Raw genomic sequence first — 18998 nt, forward strand, 5'->3', positions numbered from 1 at the left:
TTTCTCCCAGTTAATCATTAAGTGCCCTCCTACACTCTTAAAAACTAATGTGAGGAACACTTTTAGGACAGAAAAATACATACAATGGATATGTGAGTAAGAAGCATGTGAACCAACAAAATAACAGCTCTCTCTTCTGTAGAGCTCTATATTCTTTTACAACTAGGTTGTTTCATTAACAATTCCAGAGCATTAGAATGTATTGTGTTATTCTGTGAAGCTTGTTGTACAGAAACAATTCAATAAATGAAAAGTCTGAATTCTAAGTATTATTATTATTTTTGTTCAGATTTGCTTTGTGGTGCAAAATTCTTTTGATTGCTTCCGACCTACAACAATCCCCTGTTGTTTATCATAAATAACAAGTTGTTTTATTTCTCTGGACTTGCAAGTTTCATTTTATTCTGTTGCTATAATTTCTATTCATTTTTAACATGAACACATTTTCCTACAGAAGTAATCTTGTGTCTAACTGTACCTTGTGATTTTTTGGCGGTGAAAAGCATTCTAGTTGATGAGAAAAGGGTGAAAATCATTCCACCCCCTCACCAGAGTTAACTGAACTTTCTAAGGATATATTTTTGCCCCTTTTTGAAAGGGAAAAGGTAATGCTTTCACTTCTGACTGCCCACTTGCTAGACATTTTTTATACTGAATTCAGAAACAATTTAGTGGTGATGCCATTAATTTTATTTCCAATAGGATTCTTATTGTGTCAGCTTGATCCTGCCCTGTCACAAAAGAATATAGACTTTGTATAAAAAGCACTATTTAAAACACCAAAGTTGGTGCTGATTTTACCAGTACCCCCAGTTTTGCAAAATCTTTGAAAACCCTGCAGTCTTTCTTTTGCATTGAATTTCTCTATGATGGGTGAGGAGAGGGAATTATGCCTTCCATGATAAATTATAATATTTTTATCTATCTTTTTTCCCTACTGAGAACTTTGCATATTTTCCATAGTGAAGGTTTTAACCGTGATCTTTTAGCCCCTTCTTTTTCACAATCAGAGCCCTATAGAGCCCATAGTCAAAGATTCACTGGTTGTGTGAAATTAGACAGACTGGATCACGCTAGTCATCTGTCCCCTCTGCCATTCTGCACTAACACAAGAGAGTACATGTGATTTACTTCAATGAACTGTGACTCCCACCATTTCCCAGTGTCCCCCTCTGCAATCCTTAACAAAGATGTGATCAATCATTTTGGTCTTCATTCAACTGGGAAAAATGTGCTAAGAGGAGTACCTCTTAAGATGACCAGAGTTTGTCTTTCTGTCTAATAGACTGATAAATCTGTATAACCAATTTATACATTTTTTTAAACTGTACAGGAAAATGAGTTACAGCTAATAACACGCCTCTGATAAGAGTCTATTGACATTTTAACTGCTGAAGATCCATTTTAAACTAGCAGAATCTAAATATGCTGGGGGCAGGGGATCTGAAGTGTTACATCTGCCATTTCTTGTGGTTGGGAATCCGTCTTCCACAACCACAGGGGCAGCCTACACAGTCATCAAGGGCGAATTCACAGGCCATGTCTTTATTTTGCCAAGTCTGCAATGCATGTCTAAGAATGCATCCTTCTCTCAATTTCCACCACTTACAATCATCTTAACTTTTATCTGGAGAAATGCATTTTTTTTCCTTTCAAGCACTGATAGCTGCTGTTGCTTTCTGCTTGTACCTGTTGAAAATGCAACCACAATAACCATTTTCCAAGCTTATGGAATCACTACTTTGAGTCCTTCTAGTGTTTCCTTTCTCCATCACATTAAGTAGCTCATGATGTTGTTCTAGTCAGAGTCTCTGGCAGATATCCACCACCTACTAGTTAAAGTTCAGATGGGGTATCAGTGGCATCCTCCTCCTGTGAGAGATCACCCTCACCAACAGTTCTAAAAACTACTCTATTATCTTTTAGAATTTTTAATTTAATTTAGAATTTCTGTGTCTGACTGCTATTTGTTCTCCTTATGCAGGTGTCTTTACCTGAACTAGTTTTCTGTTATCTTCAGTGCAAAACAATATAGCTTTTATGGTGTGACTTCAGGCATCTACTGTGGATTGATATGAGTCTTGCTTTGCAAGTGATTATTCCTTCTTACTGACTACCAGGGGAGTGTATGGTTCCAGTTCAGATGCAGATGATTTTACAGCGATTCCAACTAGCCTCCCTTATCTGACAATGGGTGGATGTAAACTGTATCTATAATCTCTATATATCTATGAATTGAAGCACTCAAATTTAGGTGCTTACAGCATAGGTGTCAACACATGACTTAGAATCTCCATTACATCATTGGAGCTCTAGGCAGTACAGGTGATGGAGCCTGGAGGAAAATTCAGCTCAGCTATATCCAAATCCTTCCCCAAAACTGTGGTATATTTAGGTTAGAAAACCCTACCATCTGTCTGGTAGGCAACTATGATTTGTTTCATATTGCAGCTGGAGAACCTACGATTATTACCTCAGTTTACTCTAACACTGGATCATAAGAGTGAGTTAATGGAATTACTTCTGCTAAATATTAATTTATTTGGGTTTTTTTGTTGAGCTATTTGAAGTATAAAATATTAAAAATATGAGCTTTAACGCATATGGAGTACTTTTGGAGACTCATGAGGGTAAATGTAACACTGTTTGGGAATACTGCAAACAGTGATATGTGAGTAGCAACCCAGAGAAATGTTATCAATTTGGGTTTGAAACTTGTTTCAAACTTGTTTTCTTTCTTGTAAGATAGAAAAAAATGTTCATTAAACTGAAAGGTACACCACTTTCACTCTTGTGTGAAGTTAAAGCAACAAACTTTTCCCTAAGAAAAGCATATTAAATCCTAATACTAGTTAATCCAACTTCCCCTGTTGCACAGAAAATAAATGTTATTCCCACCCATGATTTTGCACACTATTTCATAAAGGACCTCCTCTCTTAAAACAAGAGACATTCTTATCCCCCTTTTCTTGATTCCCCTGCTTACATCTGGTATGACCTCCCATAATTTCTATGTAAATCTAGCTGTCCAATGGCATCAGAAAAGAACTGTTTAGGGAGAAATACATCAAATATCTTTTCCTTTAGACAAATCATATCTTGAAATGAACTCTTGAAGAAGCTATACCCTTTTTCTTTCATCATATGTAATAAATTCCTAGCTTCTTATTCACCTATTTTTTCCAAACAAGCATAATACCCAGTCATGAGCTTGAAAATTACAGTCCATGTTCCTTTCCTAAACTTTTTCAGCTTCTTTAAATAGACCATAATTTTTTACCATCCTGTTAGATTTCAGATGCCACCATTGACAATCTTTGAAAAAAGATTGGGTATTTTTGTCCCTGGACTTCTCTGTTTCAGTCATTGTAGGATAAGCTTTCATGTCAGAAAACTCATCCTGTTTAAAGCAGAAAGAAGCCACATGGCAATGTAATCTCTTCATCTTCTTTGGTGCATGTAGGAAGGCAGTGAGTGTGGAGCAGTGTACCTGTGTGCTTAGCAGTCAGCCTCTGCTTTATCTGCATTAGTGCAATTGTTCTGGAGTACCAAAAGGGAAGGAGTTTGAAAAGTTATCAAAATAGGTCATTTGTAACCCAAAACTTAGCATGTACGAGAGGATAGTAGGGATACTGTGTGCTTTGCTACAGCTGTTGAGACTTATTCAGCCTGTAAAAATTTTGCTGGTTTTAGCAGCAATCCAGAATTATATAATTCCTCAGAAATGTGAGGTTAAGAATAGACAAGTAGAAAAATAGGGTAGTAGGTTACAAAGTATGTTTAGAGTTTGAGTCTAGCTGACAATATACATCCTTGCCCTTTTACCACAGATTGCTCATGAAGACTGAATAATATTTCAAGTACATAGTGTAGACATCACAAAAAAACTTCTGCTGTATAGACACGTGCACACACTAGTCCCGCACTCCCACCCCACTCACACAAACATATACAAAGGTAATACAACAGTTGTTAATATCTTATAACAATCATAAATGTAAATCTGCATAACAGTAAAAACGTGTTTATATTAGTGGATAGTTATGGCTAGCTCTACTTGGATATTTTCAATGTACTCTGAGCTATGGTATATCGGACATGATCTGCTTTATTGTGGGCCTTTTCTAGCTCCAATGAAATCAATGGCAAAATTCCTGCTAAATTAGGTGATGCATGCTCATCGGAAGAGGAAGTTGCATAACCATATATATATATATATATATATTACATTGTAAAATGTCACTTAAATATTCCATACTTATCACTTGAAGCAATTTTCTTCACAAATCTGAAGAAATTCCTCCTCATAAGTTAAAAATAAAATTGGTGTGAATTATACTTTTCTGAAGACAAAATAAGAAGTTGAAAAACACCCCCTTCACAGTGGTGTATATGTGTGCATGCCCGTATTTGCTTGTGTATGTATGTTTGCTCATATTTTTAAAAGAAATTTACTTTTATGCCTGTATCTCAGCAGACTGTCCAGCGTGGGAGGAAAACATTGTCATATGCACATAAAACATGCATCCAACTGGCCAGTGTTTTTTCATCTGTTACAGATTTAAGATCTTTACACATTTCAAATTTCTCAAAACCTGAAAACTAAGGAACCAGAACGGTGCACAGGAGAAAATCTCCTTTCATCACGCTGGGATTATTTTTCTATCCCAGGTGCTCGAGCCCAGGCTTTCTCTTAGTCTAATTGATAACTGTCGGGCTCCTCCCCTTAACCCGCTGACTTTTGTGCGTTCCCTTCCCGGGTGACTACTGCTTCACTGTTCTACCTCATTCACTTATGGTTGACCTGGAGCTCCTGGGTTAAGCTTCCCCACTGGTATTCAACCTTGGACCTTATTATTGTTCTACTCATCTGACCTCTGATACACTAAATTCTAACAAGGTGATCTGAAAAAATCACTCATTTTTTTCTGTGTGGTTTCATGGCTCGTCTTTTTACTGCTCTTGGCTGATGTTCTTTTCTCCACTTCAGACCACCAAGTGCTCTGCTTTAGTTTGTCAATTTATAGTGCTGTCATGGCTTCAAATGCTGTGACCATTGTGTAGAATATACTCTCCTGACCTCTGAAGCAACTTTCTGTATTTCAATTGTTAACTCATTAGAGTTTGGAAGAACAGCTGAAAAGGGAATGGCCTTTTTCCCACAATTGCTTCCAATGAGATGCTTGAAGAGTCATCACAGTCCAGGATTAAGAGAAATCAAGAGGATGTTGCTAGAAATTAGCTCTAGTTATTTTGCATTCTTGCCTAAAGGAAACAAACTAAACCCCTCAATGCCTCAGAATACTGGTATTGTCATCATCAGTTCACCACTAAAATGCAAGGGGAAGCATATCAATAAAGCTAATAATGAAAGGATGAATCAGTTGAATCTGGTTTGGATAATTCACATACTTTGCCAAAGTATTCCAAAATACAGAGAAAATATGTTCTTTAAACATAACTTTTGTATTTTACTACTGTCACTGTCCTCATACAATAGTTTGTTTGCACTGGCCCTTTGTCTGGATTCTGAGCCTTGAACTGGTTTCTCTCAGTCAAGTTTTTCTAATAAACAGTATTTTAATTCTCGCCCTTTGAAAATATTTTTTGAAGAAGAATAGAAAAGTGAATGGACAATACCAGCAAAATTTATTCTGAATCCAGCTCCCTAAGAAGAGTGCAGTCTCAAGCATATTTATTACACCCCCCCCCTTGTTCAACAAACTCCTTCCCTTCTTTCTTTGCATTTAGGTGAGGAAATCACCTTACTCAGTGAGCAAATACAGAAGTGCTTCTGTCATTTATGGAGAGTTTTATAATGCGAACAAAAAGTTAATAATTTTCATACTCTGAATTTTCAGATTGATGCCCGTTTTTTTTTCTGAAGTTGCTCTGACCAACCAATTTCTAAACAGCAAAAATAGTATATGGTTTTGCCATTTAAAATAATTTAGCGCTGTTGAGTATTTAGCAGTTCTAAACATGTAATGTCTAGTTACCTGTGCACAATCTAAAAAAAAGAAAAAAAATTTCTATCTTTTCTCCAGTATACAGGTATTTAGATCAATCACAGATTTTGATTTCAACAGAAAAAAAGAATAACTTTTTGGACCTCATGGATACTATGTTTTTAACAACATCCTTAATTTTGAGAGACTACTTGGTACAGCTTTCTTCTTGGTAGCACTAATCATGGCTGCACAGTTTTCTGATAACATGAAATACTTGAATGCATCCTTCATTTTTCTGTGTCAGAGAATCATAATAACAAGAGCTTGCATTTTTGAAGGTCTCATCATCAAGTGTTTCAGAGTACTTTGCAAACACTAAATTAAACTTCACAATTTGCCAGTGAACAAGGCTGGCTTGGGTGTATCTCTACTGATTTCACTTAGCATGATACAGAAATGACACATTTCCTCTAGGCACTGTAATAACTTTTTACAGGTGGGTAAATTGAAGTATTGGCTCACAAATGTCCTGTCCAAAAAGTACAGAATGAGTCAGTAAGACAATGAAATTTGTATTTCATATCTGGTATTCAGCCCTCTGAATCACTTGCTAATTCTTTCATCATGCTTGATGATTTAACATTTAGCAGTTTTGCTCCATTTAAGTCCACCTGTTTCAAAAGACACTCTTGTAAACTGTCTCTAAACAATATTAGCATAAGTTTTAAATAATTAAAGCAACAGAAATTAGAGACTATTTTTAACAGAATTTAAATGATGGAATAAAGTAAAAGGAATATAATCATTATAGAGTTGATGCTGCCTAAAATCTGTAAATACATTTGATTGCTTATATTAGACATCATTAGACTATTTACTTTAATAAAACAGTAAAGCCAATACTATACAGCAGCTTAAATCAATTTCCCTAGAATGATATTACAGCTGCCAGATCTTCCAAAGTTGAAGATCATTTCTTTTCTGAAAAGGTAAGGAGCCTTCAAATATTACCATTCCATTAAAAAAAATATATATTTGAATAGATGCTAAAAGCATATCAAAAAGCAATTTGTGTTAGTGTTTGTACAAGCTATTGCAAAAAAAAAGCAAAAAAAAAAAAGCTGGCTGTTTGTGTTGCTGTGCTTCTTCTGCATCATTGTTTTTAACAGATGTTTGGCTATTACAACTGCCTTTACTCCAGAAAGACTTTATAACCCTGCAAGTTTGAGGTTTTTTTGTTTGCTTTTTTCTTTCTTGGTGTTGTTGTGTACCATTTGCATTTAAAAGTTTACGCAGGTTACTTTGTTGGTGCTTTGAATCTCAGTTAATTCTGGTCTCTTGTAGTATTGGGATGGTATTTACTATCTGTGCTTGATCTGGACCAAACGTATTTGGTTGTAAACAGAAGGTCTTCTTTTATGAGGATGTTCACTTCACAGCTTGAGCAGTGTAATTTTTATACAGGTCTCAGCAATCAATAAAAAAGCCACAGGAGGAATGATTTATCTTGTTGGTTACAGAGACTGTCACCGAGAGAAATTGTAAAAGATCAATTTACACAACCTGGTGTGAGAACGTTATTGATATAACACGGCTGATCAGTTTCTGGTAGTCTATGGGTAGGCGGAGAGAGAGCCCTGCCCTCGGATAGGGCCACTCACCAAGATCTTAATAGACTCGCTGGTCCATAAAATGGACATGAAGCCAATGAAGGGCGAGATTCTGCGTGCGCATGGAGCACTGAGTGGCCTGCAGGAAAATGGATTGGCTCAGCTCCGATTAGTTAGTTAAGCAGTGTCATGCATCCTCTTTTTTTTTCTTGTTGCTTTTTTCTTCTTCTTCTTCCCCCTGCTCCCCCTCCTACTGTGAGAACTGTTCACTTGGAGGCTCACTGCCTTAATTACAAAGGGCCCTTTTAACTACAGGTCACAGGAGTTGGCTCACTTGACAGGAAATAAGGAAACAAGCTACCTTCCTGGAAAAAAAAAAGAAAATCAAACTTCCACTCCTCAAATTAGTTAAATGAAGCTTATCAGCACTTGTTAGTTGATCCTTTGACAGTCTGTTAATTGCAGCTGGTACATTAAGTTATGTTATAACCAGCAGGACATATGATTAAAAAATAAATAAATCTACGGATATGCCACACAGCATTGTTGGTGGGGAAAACAAAGTAAGAACAATGTTGATATTTGCTGTAAATATCACAGCACAAAAGACTATTTTCTTTCTTATTCTGTAGAATTAAATTGCATGCTAACTGAAGGGGTTAGTTTGGATCAGAAAAGGACTGCTCTATACAATGAGATTAGAAAGGTTCTCATTGCATCTTAATAAAAGCCAGCATTGGCTACTCCATCAATATAAGCGGTCTGTACCTACAGATGTTATACATGCAGCTTTTAACATACTTCTCCTGATATATGCTCTCCATTATATTCTTTTATTTACAGACAATAATTTCTTACTGTTATTACTGGAGGGAAAGAAAAGAACATAAGCAGCATTAAGAAACCCCATGGTAGTTGTTTCTCCGTCATAGGAAGTGACTCTACAGTATAACTGCTAGCAAAAATAAAGGATCCAAAGGCACATCAAGGGGAAAAAACTGTTTTCATGCATTTAACCTGTTAATTATAGTAATCTACACTACAGTGCAAGTATTGTAACCTGGAATGGGAAATGGGTGATTGAAAGAACGAGCTGACTAAGACAAAAATGATTAAATCCACACTTTGAATGGATGATTTTCATATGTAATTTGAACTACACAGTCTTAAGTTGTTTCATTTTCGCATTTCTGTACTCATTGGCACGTATCAAAGAAAGACTAGCTGAAATTAATGTTTTCTTACCTTCATCTGCCAGAGTAGTTTAAATACTTCTTGAAGACTGAAAGATGTGTTCTTCTGGACCCATAATGTGTACTTTAAGATGTTTTTTATGCTTATTATGAAGTAATATTCTGAAATCCTAGGCATCCCAATAATTTTGCTTCTTTTTATCTATGGAAGGACACATAAAAGGCAAGGTTATTCTTATACCACTGAATATTCAAAATCCCTATTAGTTATCATGTTATTTTAATATTATTGGACTCACCAACAGGCTTCCCTGTGTTCATGATATGTCCTAAACACAGACACATGTGTCACATCCCCTGCCCCTGACCCTCTGTGGGGGAGAGGGGCCCTTCACTCCAGGTTCTTCATATCTCAAAGTCAGATTATTTGTTCTGAAAATGGATGGGGCTCAAATGCTGTCCCTCTTCCTATGCTTTTCCGTGCTGAGATCAGAAAAGAAATAAAGCAATTACAACCAGAGTGAAGAAATGGAGCTTGTGAGGCCAAGGGAGAGGAGCGGGTGGGGGAAGACAGTGGTGATGGCCAGACGTGGATGATAGCTAGAAGCCAGGGATAGTCAAGAAAGGACAGAAGGGAATGTGGAGAACTCAGCATGTTCTCCACATGCTGAAATGACTTGATATTATTCTAAATCTGTGTGTGCCAGTAACCCCTCAAGGCACAAAAACTTCTGGAGTGGGTGGTAGCCCTGATTGAACTGTGGGTCTTGTTTCTTCTCAACCACAGAAAGAAGCAGCTCTCATTTCTGTGGATACCTAGTGAGGTGCAAGGATGGCCACATTGTCTGTTGACCTGTCTTGCTCATCCTTGTTTGTGTTCTAAGCCAAATTTTGTCATAAATAATTTTTTATACCATGACTTCAAGTGGTGGGTGGGCAGAGAAAGAATTGCTTTTCTCTACAGCTGCCAGGCCACTCACTGACTCAAGCAGTCTGAAATCATTAGCCAGCTGTATTCCTCTCCTGCCCTTCTCATGAGGAAGTTGGGTTCTTCCCAGTAATCAAACAAATGCTGTTCCTCTGTCCCTCACATGGATGTTACCTTAGCAGAACAACCCTGGACATGCTGTGACCAAGCTGTCCAAGTAGAATGGTCATCTCCCTTTCTGCTGTGAATCCTTTTTTATTTCCCTTCCCTGTGTTCAGGGCTCCTACTAAATGTACATGATGGTCCCTGACTCAAATTCTGACAACTCCAGTGACTATCCCTCAAATTAGTAGCTCCTTCAATTGCAGAAGAACATATTGAGGAAGTCCTTCACCAAGATTTTCCCTGATTCACTGGAAGGGCAGCTGGTAACAACACCCTGTTGTTAAAGCCTTTCTATTATAGAAAATCCCTGTGACCTTTTATTTTGAGAATCTCTCACATTTCTGTTGTTTGTAGAAGGTGTTTGGTATTCAGCAGAAGAAATCCCTTTGGGCCACAGAATCTTTTCTCTTTGTCCCATAAAATTTCATTTAGGATGCAAAGTGACAGAAATTGTCATTACCCTTCTCTTATTTTTATCTCTTGGGAAAACATTAGTAGACTCCAGGCTGCAGGCCAAGATTACACTGACACTGCCAACACCAAGAGACACAGATTGAACCAGCTGAAGACAAGAAAATGGAAAGGTAGGTGAAGAAGAGGTTGAGTCTGTGGTCTTACATTACAAAAAATTCCCAACTGAGCAGTTTCCATCCTGAACTATCCCTAAAATACTTAGCTTAAGGGGTAACAGTACAGACTTCTTGACACTGTAGACTCAAGACGTTTTCCTCATTCACACATGCACATAAAGACACACACCTCTTTCTCAGCTAATGTGCATCTGTACACTTAAATATCTCAACAATCCTAGCAATAGCATCCTGCACTGCACTGCAGCAGGTTCAAGATGCATGTGTAACTGCCAATGCCAGAAATAAGAAGGAGTGTAAAATAACTCCCAGCAGAGTTATCTTTAAATTAAGTTTCCTGCAGTTGCAAGAGCTAGTACGTGAGAGTTAAGAAACGCCTCTGAACCCTAATTTAGCCTCTTTTACATGAAGGTATTCTGGTGCAAATATGTGTTATCTATGATCATACTACCTTTTCCAAATGATGCTGTTAAAGTCAGTATTCAGGGTGGACTGTTCAGAGGGTAGAAGGTTAGCACATACAACCAAAGGCTGATATTTTAGTTATACATGTTTGATTTTACAGTCCAAGTAATTATTTTCAACTAGCAGTTTGTGAACCTGGAATCTCATATGTTCTTATGCTCAGAAATGGTGTGTACTATCCATTAAAGTCAATCTTAGGTCATGTATGACATTCATTTGTTAAAAAATTAGAGGATTTAAGCATTTTCAATAACTACCTAGAACCCATGAATGTCACACAATCCATGTCATTAGTGTAGATTGTGAATTAAGTCACTGAAGGTGTTGCACACTCCTAATATTTTACTTATGCAGAGAGATCTTGCACAAGAATTTACAGAATAATGTTCTTTGTCCTGGAATGAAAACCCAGAATTTGCTTCTTCAGCATTTAACATAGATTTACACTCAACACTGTGCTCAGGTGTGGATTACATCCAGGACTCATAATTATCAGATTCTGAGATGAACCCCCAGCTCCATACACATACATATATCAAGAGAACCATATTCAGCTTCCAAAACTTTCAATAGCAAGAGTTGTGTGAAAAATAGATTCCTAATTTAGAGGCATTTCAGATATTAGTTTTAAAACAATTCAGAGATCAGCAATATTTTGCTTTCAGAATTTCTCCTGATATTAGAATTCTGAGATTTTTTTGAACTCTCTCATGGGTTTCTGAAATTAAATATGCTCTCAGAAACTTGGAAACTCGATAAAAGTTTCCAAGTCAATATTGTTCTTGCTAGTTTCCCTTCAGATACCTCCAGAATAGCAGCAGTTCAAAGACTCATGCACAAAGCTTAAAATATTTTTAACCTAATGGAAAAATCCTTAATAGTGTGATATAAAGGTCCTAATACCTATATTTGAAAAAAACAGACTAGCTTCTTCAGTTCTTTATTTTGGTAGTTTTCTAGTGAGTTTATTGGTAGCACAAAAATGCAAGCCAAATTTCGAATGGCTAAATGCATGTAAGACTTCCAGATCAGGTGGTCTTCTGCAGCATAGGGAGGCTCGGAGCATTGTGCTAAGCCTAGTGGGAACATTCCTCCTCCAAATTGCTATTTGCTTTCAGCAGGGAAAGGGCTAAGAATGTGCTGCAAATCCACAGCCACGCCGACGCTCGGCAGCACGTGTCACACACTCGGCAGCACCGCGTTAAGCAGACAACCTGGGGCTCTGATGATTACCCCACTTCTTACACCAGCCAAAAAGACATAAAGCTGGGAACACTGGCATCAGGGCAGAAGCTCAGATGCAGTGCTTCTTGGAGGATTGTTCAGCCTCTCTGTGGATCTACAGAGGGCAGAAATCAATTTTATAATTGCAGTGGATACCATGAGATCTGTATCACCACTCTTCTGGAAATGAAATACAGGTAATGAAACCAGCTGAAATGAAGACATTACCAACTTGTGACACTTATTCATAACACACACATGAATAGAAATGTCTCAGGTGGAACTTAGGACAACTGTCAGCAACTGCTGTTCAAATCATCTGGTCTCTTTCTTTCCCCAAACAATTCATTTTCCTGTGGCAAATGCAGTTGTTGAAGCAAATTTGCATTCTGATGCAGCGTGTGCAGTGTTTGTGTGTTCCTTTGTTTTATGGCATGGCTGGTGAGTTTGAGTGAGCTTTACCCAACTGAAGGTAAACTTGTTTTATGTGTTTAATTTAGGACACAATGCATTATGCCTCAAAATTGTTTTCTCCGTTCCATCCAGGAGCCAAAGTTAGTGAGACATAGAAAGCAGCATCTGTGTTACCTCAAAAAGCAGAGTGGTATTATCCAGCTGGGTGCTTTCTAAAGGCTTTCATTTCACCAGTATCACAAACAGTGATGGCATATGGTCTTGGTGCTGGTGATGTAACTCCTGGCAGTAGTTCTGCTGCTAATGCAGAGAACTTATGGCATTTTTGTCCCCATGTTTGCTTGCTCCCAGTTTATGTATATTTTCTTTTGAAGCTGACTTAGGTTCGAAAACCTTTTATTCAGAGAACTTGTTTTGACACCAATATTTATGCCTCTGTGATCAAAATGTTCTAACCTAGAAAATGTAGGCTTTTTGATTGGATTGTTGAGTTTTGGCTTGTTTTTATCTTGTTGTTTTAAGTTCATTTCTCTTTGGGAAAAGTCTTTTTCTGGTACACTTGGCTGTACATAGCCAGAGTTTACAAGGTGCACTTAAATTGAAATATCAAAGAGAACTGTTGAAATGACGTGCTTGCAAAATGTGTGCAATTATCTGCTATTAACTCATCTGGAATCCTGTGATGAGCAAACTGTGATTTTCAATGTGTCATTACATTGTTGCATCAATGGGCTGTTCAACAGCTCAATTTAAAAAATACTCAAGAAATAATCATTACAAGAGGTAATCCTTCCAGTTTGATTCAAATAAATCTGTTCCTACACTAGGCTGACATGATCATGGATCTCATGAGGTTTCAGTGCTTTGTTTGCACTTTGCAGTATTTACTGCTGATTTTGTTGCATGTTTTATTTTTGATAAGGCATCCTTCATTCTGTTTTCTAATTGCATAGAGAAGAATGAAGGATGCTACCATCCTTGATTTCTTGTCTTTAGCGACAAAGGCACAGTGGTGTTTTTTATACAGCGTCAAAGTGCTTGTTTTGTTATTATCGTGTTACAATATTTTTATCCTATAAAATAATTTCGCCTCCTCTGGTGAATATTTAGCTGCAGTTACCCTCTTCTAGCACTGAAAAGTCAGATATGTTTTGTGTTTTCATTCGCAATTAATTTGTGAGGAAAATGTTCAGCTGTGTGCTGGACTTATTATTTTACTGTGGCCTTTTTCTGCTCAATAGACAGGTTCTCTGGAAAACTTGTCTTGGAGAAGACACTATCAAGTATGTTAAATATGTGCATATACTCAAAGTTTTCTATTCTTAACAATATCCCTTCATTTCCACTGCTTTTTTTGCCTTTAGAAAAGGATTTTGTAAAACGGTTTCCAAATTTCACTATGGTCAGAAGAAATTGATTGGCTTTTCTTCCTTATGTATTTTGGAAAAACTGCTTGTTGACAGAAATAATTGCAGGATTCTTTTTTTCCCTTCCCAACAGCGCACATTTCCACTCACTTGTGACTTGGGACATTTTGTTATTGGGCAATCAGTTTGAAGAAGTTTGCGCTCACGTTTTAAGTTCTATATAAACTTAAAACTATTTCAGTATTCTCGCTTACCTGGTGATTTTTCTTCTAGCTAATCTCTTGCAGTAACTGTAATGTAACTGAAACAATCACGCTTTGCATATGCTGGCTCCTTCCTCTGTAACTGGTGTAAACATCCAATTGTTTTGGCCAGAAACAGGCTTTATTTCATTGTGTCAGAGGATGAAAGGCATAAAGAGGTTTCTAGCAGGTGAATATGTGCTGGTGCATATGCGTGGGAAGGTACTGCTAGCAATTGTTAGGTGCAAGGAATTAGCCAGCAGTAGTTTGTGTGCTGCAGTAGGTGGGAAGAGTCAACCTACTGAAATATGAGACAGGCAGTGGAAGGGAATCATCCAGCAGTTGTCTGTGAGCTGGAGGTTATGATAAGGTGGGTGGAAGAGAGATAAGAAGAATGGGCAAGAGAACTAGGGAAAAAAAAAAAAAGAAAGAATGCAGATGAAGAAAAAGAAGTCCAAGGAATAGAGAACAGAAGCAGAGATACTATACAAACTGCTTGTGACATGAGCGATAGCCAAAGAAAAGACAGATTAAAGAAGTCATCTATGTTTCTAGGAGATCAAGTGCAACCAGGTGAAAACTTCAGGACAAGTACTATTAGCTAGCATTGCCTTTTGTTAGAGTATGTATTGAGTTGTGAAAGGTCTGACACAAATGACGTTGAACAGCCTATGCAACCAGGTGAAAACTTCAGGACAAGTACTATTAGCTAGCATTGCCTTTGTGTTAGAGTATGTGTTGAGTTGTGAAAGGTCTGACATAAATGACGTTGAACAGCCTTCACTGACTTGGTGCAAACAGAAGATTAGACATCAGGTAAAGTGTATCAACAGGAAAAAAAATTAAAAATAAAACCTTAAAAAAATAAAAAGAAATTTTCCAATTCAAAATGTCACATCCTTCCAAGACATTCCTACACGAGAAAAACACCATGAAATACTCCAAGCTGTCACCTTTTTAAATACTGGCGGCTCCTCAACTATTTCCTGTGTGAACACTGAGCACACAGTAAACACAAAGAAGCCCCTTTCACTCATCCAAGTGGACCAAGTGACCATGAAGATGTGTGTTTATTTGAGAAGCTGGAATAGTGTGGCTGTAAAATCACAGCCTAGCTTTCTGCATGTCATCTTTCTTGTCCAAGGTGGCAATCCCTCCACAACATAAATTACCAAGGGTTGGCCTCCCTCTGAGGGTGCTAATGGGGTGTAGGTGCAACTCTTTGAATAATAGCTCTAATGTAAGAAAATAATGCAGGTGTTTGAATTGCTAAAGTACTCACAGAGGACCTACACTTGCCAAGAATAGGCAGAGGTGCATGAACACATAATTTGTGATTGCATGAATGAATACCTGGTTGAGACCCTTTTAATAATTTACCACTGCATCCATGCAACAAAGTGTCTTACACTGGGAATAGCAACCAAGCATGAAAATTCAAAAAGAAAAAACTGGCTGCTCAAGAAAGGCTAGTTGTCTAGGAGAAAAGCTTTGCTTCTACCCCTTTGTTGCTGAGCACTCTTCACAGGCTATAGGTAAGTAACATTTTTAGGGACTTGTCCAATTATCAAAAGATTAAGGTTCTCTGTAGTTTCAAAAGTGCCAGTGCTTCATTCACCATGAAATTCAGGAAGAGGAACTCGGCTTGCCAGAGCTGTCTGCCACTCCAGATTCTCACTGTGCTCACAAATATATTCCAGGGAATCATACTTTAGTCTTAAGGACAACAGGGAAGAGAGGCTGAATCATTTTAGAGCATGTAAGAAAACATACAGATGTTATCCTTTAGGGTGCATGTTCTCGTTCAGCCCAGGCTATCAGGAAAGATGGCTGTTTCTGTTGAGTTACGGCCATTCAGTACTTTGTATGAAGTGAATCTGGAGTCTCAGATGAATGTATAGAAATGGGTGTTCCTCACAAAGTCAGCAAATGTTGCTTCTTGGAGGCAGATACTGAAGGGATGAAGAATGGCAGAAATCTCTGCAAATATAGGCAGGGATGTCTGCAAGTCAGAGCTTCAGAGAGCAGCACAATCTGCCTTGTTGCCTGTATTTGCTTTTTGCAGAAGTGGCTACTTAAATATTCAACCATTGGGTGTTATTATGTCTTTTTGTTTTCATATGTATAAAACATGTTTCTTCTCCTTCGCCCCTGTTTGTTTCCCTGTTGTGGAACAGCAGTGCAGTAATGTCAGGTACATTTTGGCAATCCCAGTAGAATCAGTGCCCTCATTCATAAACTGTGATTACTGTCCTGGGAAAATGAGACTGACTTATTTTTGTGGACTTAAAGATCTGGTAACAGTGACAAAAGCAAAGTTTAAGAAATGCATTTAAAAAAAAAAGAGTGATAGAGGGTTTTTATTTTGCTCTTGGCTTTGAAACTGGTAGAATGAAATGGCTCCATTAAAAAACAAAAACTGCATAATGGTATTTCTATCTCAAAATAAATCTTACACTAATAAGGACCACTGGTAGTGTAGTTAGAGAGGTCAAAACTTTCTAACCTCCATAGTGCAAAAAAAAAAATAAATTAAAACAACAAGAGAATTTAAAGTTCTTTTTGGAAATAAAAGAGAAGAAGGAGCAGGAGGAGGAGGGGGAGAAACAAAAGAGAAACTCTGTCTTTCAGTTCCAATAGTTCTTGATGTTTAAAATCTCTGAAGTTTTCTTATGTGTTATGAAAAGCTACAAATTTATCTTTTGCCATTTTCCCAAGGGAAGCTGACCCAAATCCACCAGCAGCAGTTGAAAAGGTTTTTCCAAGCTTTATCAAATGGCCCCAACAGAGACCAGCTTAAAATTAAAAGCTTCCCCTACCAGAGGGAATATATGTGACTTTAATAACTGAAATGTGTTTTTACTTTCTATTACAGGGGTCAAAAGGTTTCTAAACAAACCAAATTTATCAATTATTTAGAGCTGATTTCTTCTGAAGTGGTATTTCTAAGATATTATTTGGTGGATAAATTCAATGTTCTAAGGCCAGCAGCAGCGTTTTATTCATAACAAATTTCTCCTAAACTGAATTTGCTGGGGCAACTTAATTTCCACTATCGTGTTTGCACTGTGGAAATATCAACTGAAGTGTTATAGGGCCTAACTAGTGGTCTTTTCAAAGAGAAATTCCATATAAGCATGCTTATTCAGCACCACCCTGCTTGCCATTTATTGCTTAAGAAATGAACTGGTACATTGTGTCTGCAGTAGAATTTCTTTAGCTGCTGAAATATCCTTAAAAACCACAAGGCACCTTTAAAGTCGGGAAACAATATCTTAAACTACATTCTCACCCTTGCAGCAAAAGAAAATAACTGTCAGAAGTTTTGTTAAAGACATTTTAAATGAAAGAAAAGTCCTATACACACATGTGAGTAAATGCACATTTTCTTTGCCTTCTCTGAGAAGCGAGCACTTCAGTTAGGTTGTTGCGGAAGGGAATTAACAGTAAATTTAGAAAGAGACCATTCTTAATACCTAATAGGGTCCACTGACTATGTAAATACTCTGTTTGTTATACATTAGCTAAACATACATTGGGTTTCTGCCCAAAGTCTGCCATTTGGTGCAGGGAGAAGATGTTATGGAACAGTTCATAAATTCCTGTGGAGCCCTGTTAAATGAAACCAACCATCCAAGAGCTGACATTTTGCCATCTTTAACATAGCTGCCTCTCTTGCAGTAAAACGTCAGGTTTATTTATGCAGGCAAATATGAAGTAGTAATGCAGTCAAGGTGCTATGGAGGGTTTTGTGTAGTTTTTTTTAGAGAAAGAATCTAACTATTAATAAATAAAAATGTCTTGAATAGCTGCTCCTTATTTATATTTGAAAAAAATTTTCTTCCTGAAAAGTCACATTAAGGAGGAGTAAAAGCATCATTTTGTGACCACTGAAAATGGTCTCTTTTTCTTAGCAATACATGCATTCAGAAATATGAATTACTGCTACAAATAAAGAACAATCAGGTGAAAGCTTTTCCTCTCTCTTCTGCCTCCCTTTGCCTTTGGGGCAAAAGAATTCTTCTCAAGCATATGAAATTGGCAAAAAATGATCAAAGTGAGCCAAATTTGATCAAGGCCTGTCTAATAAGGTGTCAAGGAGTTTTTACCTCCAGGGGACTGACTCTGCTTCTGTTTCATTTCTGGCTCAGATTATTACTCAGGTTTGGACATGGCTTGAGGATCAGATCAAGTCACTCTTGATCTGGGGACTCTGTGCCTGAAAAAGCCAACTTTTTGAATAGAACTTGACTGGAATGCCTTACTGAGGTTGAACATGTTTCTGAGTACATGAAATTGATAACATGACATCTGGGTCATGGTCAGTCAGGAACTGGAACGATATTGTTCTGCACCCAAAGTATTTGCGTGTCTGTGTGGCGTTCCCCTGCCCAAGGTTAGAAGGGTGTTGAATTCAGTTCATTTTTGGCCCATTGCTGACAGGGAGTGAAAGCTACATGACAGTGGTTATTTAGAAGCTTGCATTAAATGAGTGGATGAGCACCAAAATCACCACACTGCTGTTCTTAATGACTGTTAGATTTGTTTTCAATTCTTTATGTGCACTGGATTTGCTTTGCCAGGGTCTTTGTCACCAGAGAAAGAAAAGAAGGAAACAGCAGGTATGGCTATGAAAATGTAAATGTGATAATGAGGAAAGCCTGGCAGATTAGCATAAAAACCTAATGTTGCTGAAAGCAGACTTTCAAGGCGTTGGATGGTGGTACAACTTCAGATCACTCCCTGGATATTTCAGACTTCCTTCTGGACCATAGGACAAGAAGAGTAATTTGAATTTGCTCCTTCGGCGTAATGAGGTTCTTAAGCAACCTCAATGTCAGGGTAAAAA

General features: G+C 37.6%; 1 long non-coding RNA gene across 3 annotated transcripts in view; it reads right to left on the reverse strand.

Annotated features, from left to right (window-relative positions):
• Positions 1-18998, reverse strand: part of LOC120504585 — a 171601-nt gene that overhangs the window by 50048 nt on the left and 102555 nt on the right. For all 3 annotated transcript variants that reach the window (XR_005628078.1, XR_005628077.1, XR_005628079.1), the window contains exon 3: positions 8807-8956. This is a non-coding gene — a long non-coding RNA (uncharacterized LOC120504585). The remainder of the gene's footprint in view (positions 1-8806; positions 8957-18998) is intronic.

Source organism: Passer montanus, unplaced genomic scaffold (genome assembly GCF_014805655.1).
Source record: "Passer montanus isolate IOZ18808 unplaced genomic scaffold, ASM1480565v1 scaffold3, whole genome shotgun sequence".
NCBI classification, from domain to species: domain Eukaryota; kingdom Metazoa; phylum Chordata; class Aves; order Passeriformes; family Passeridae; genus Passer; species Passer montanus.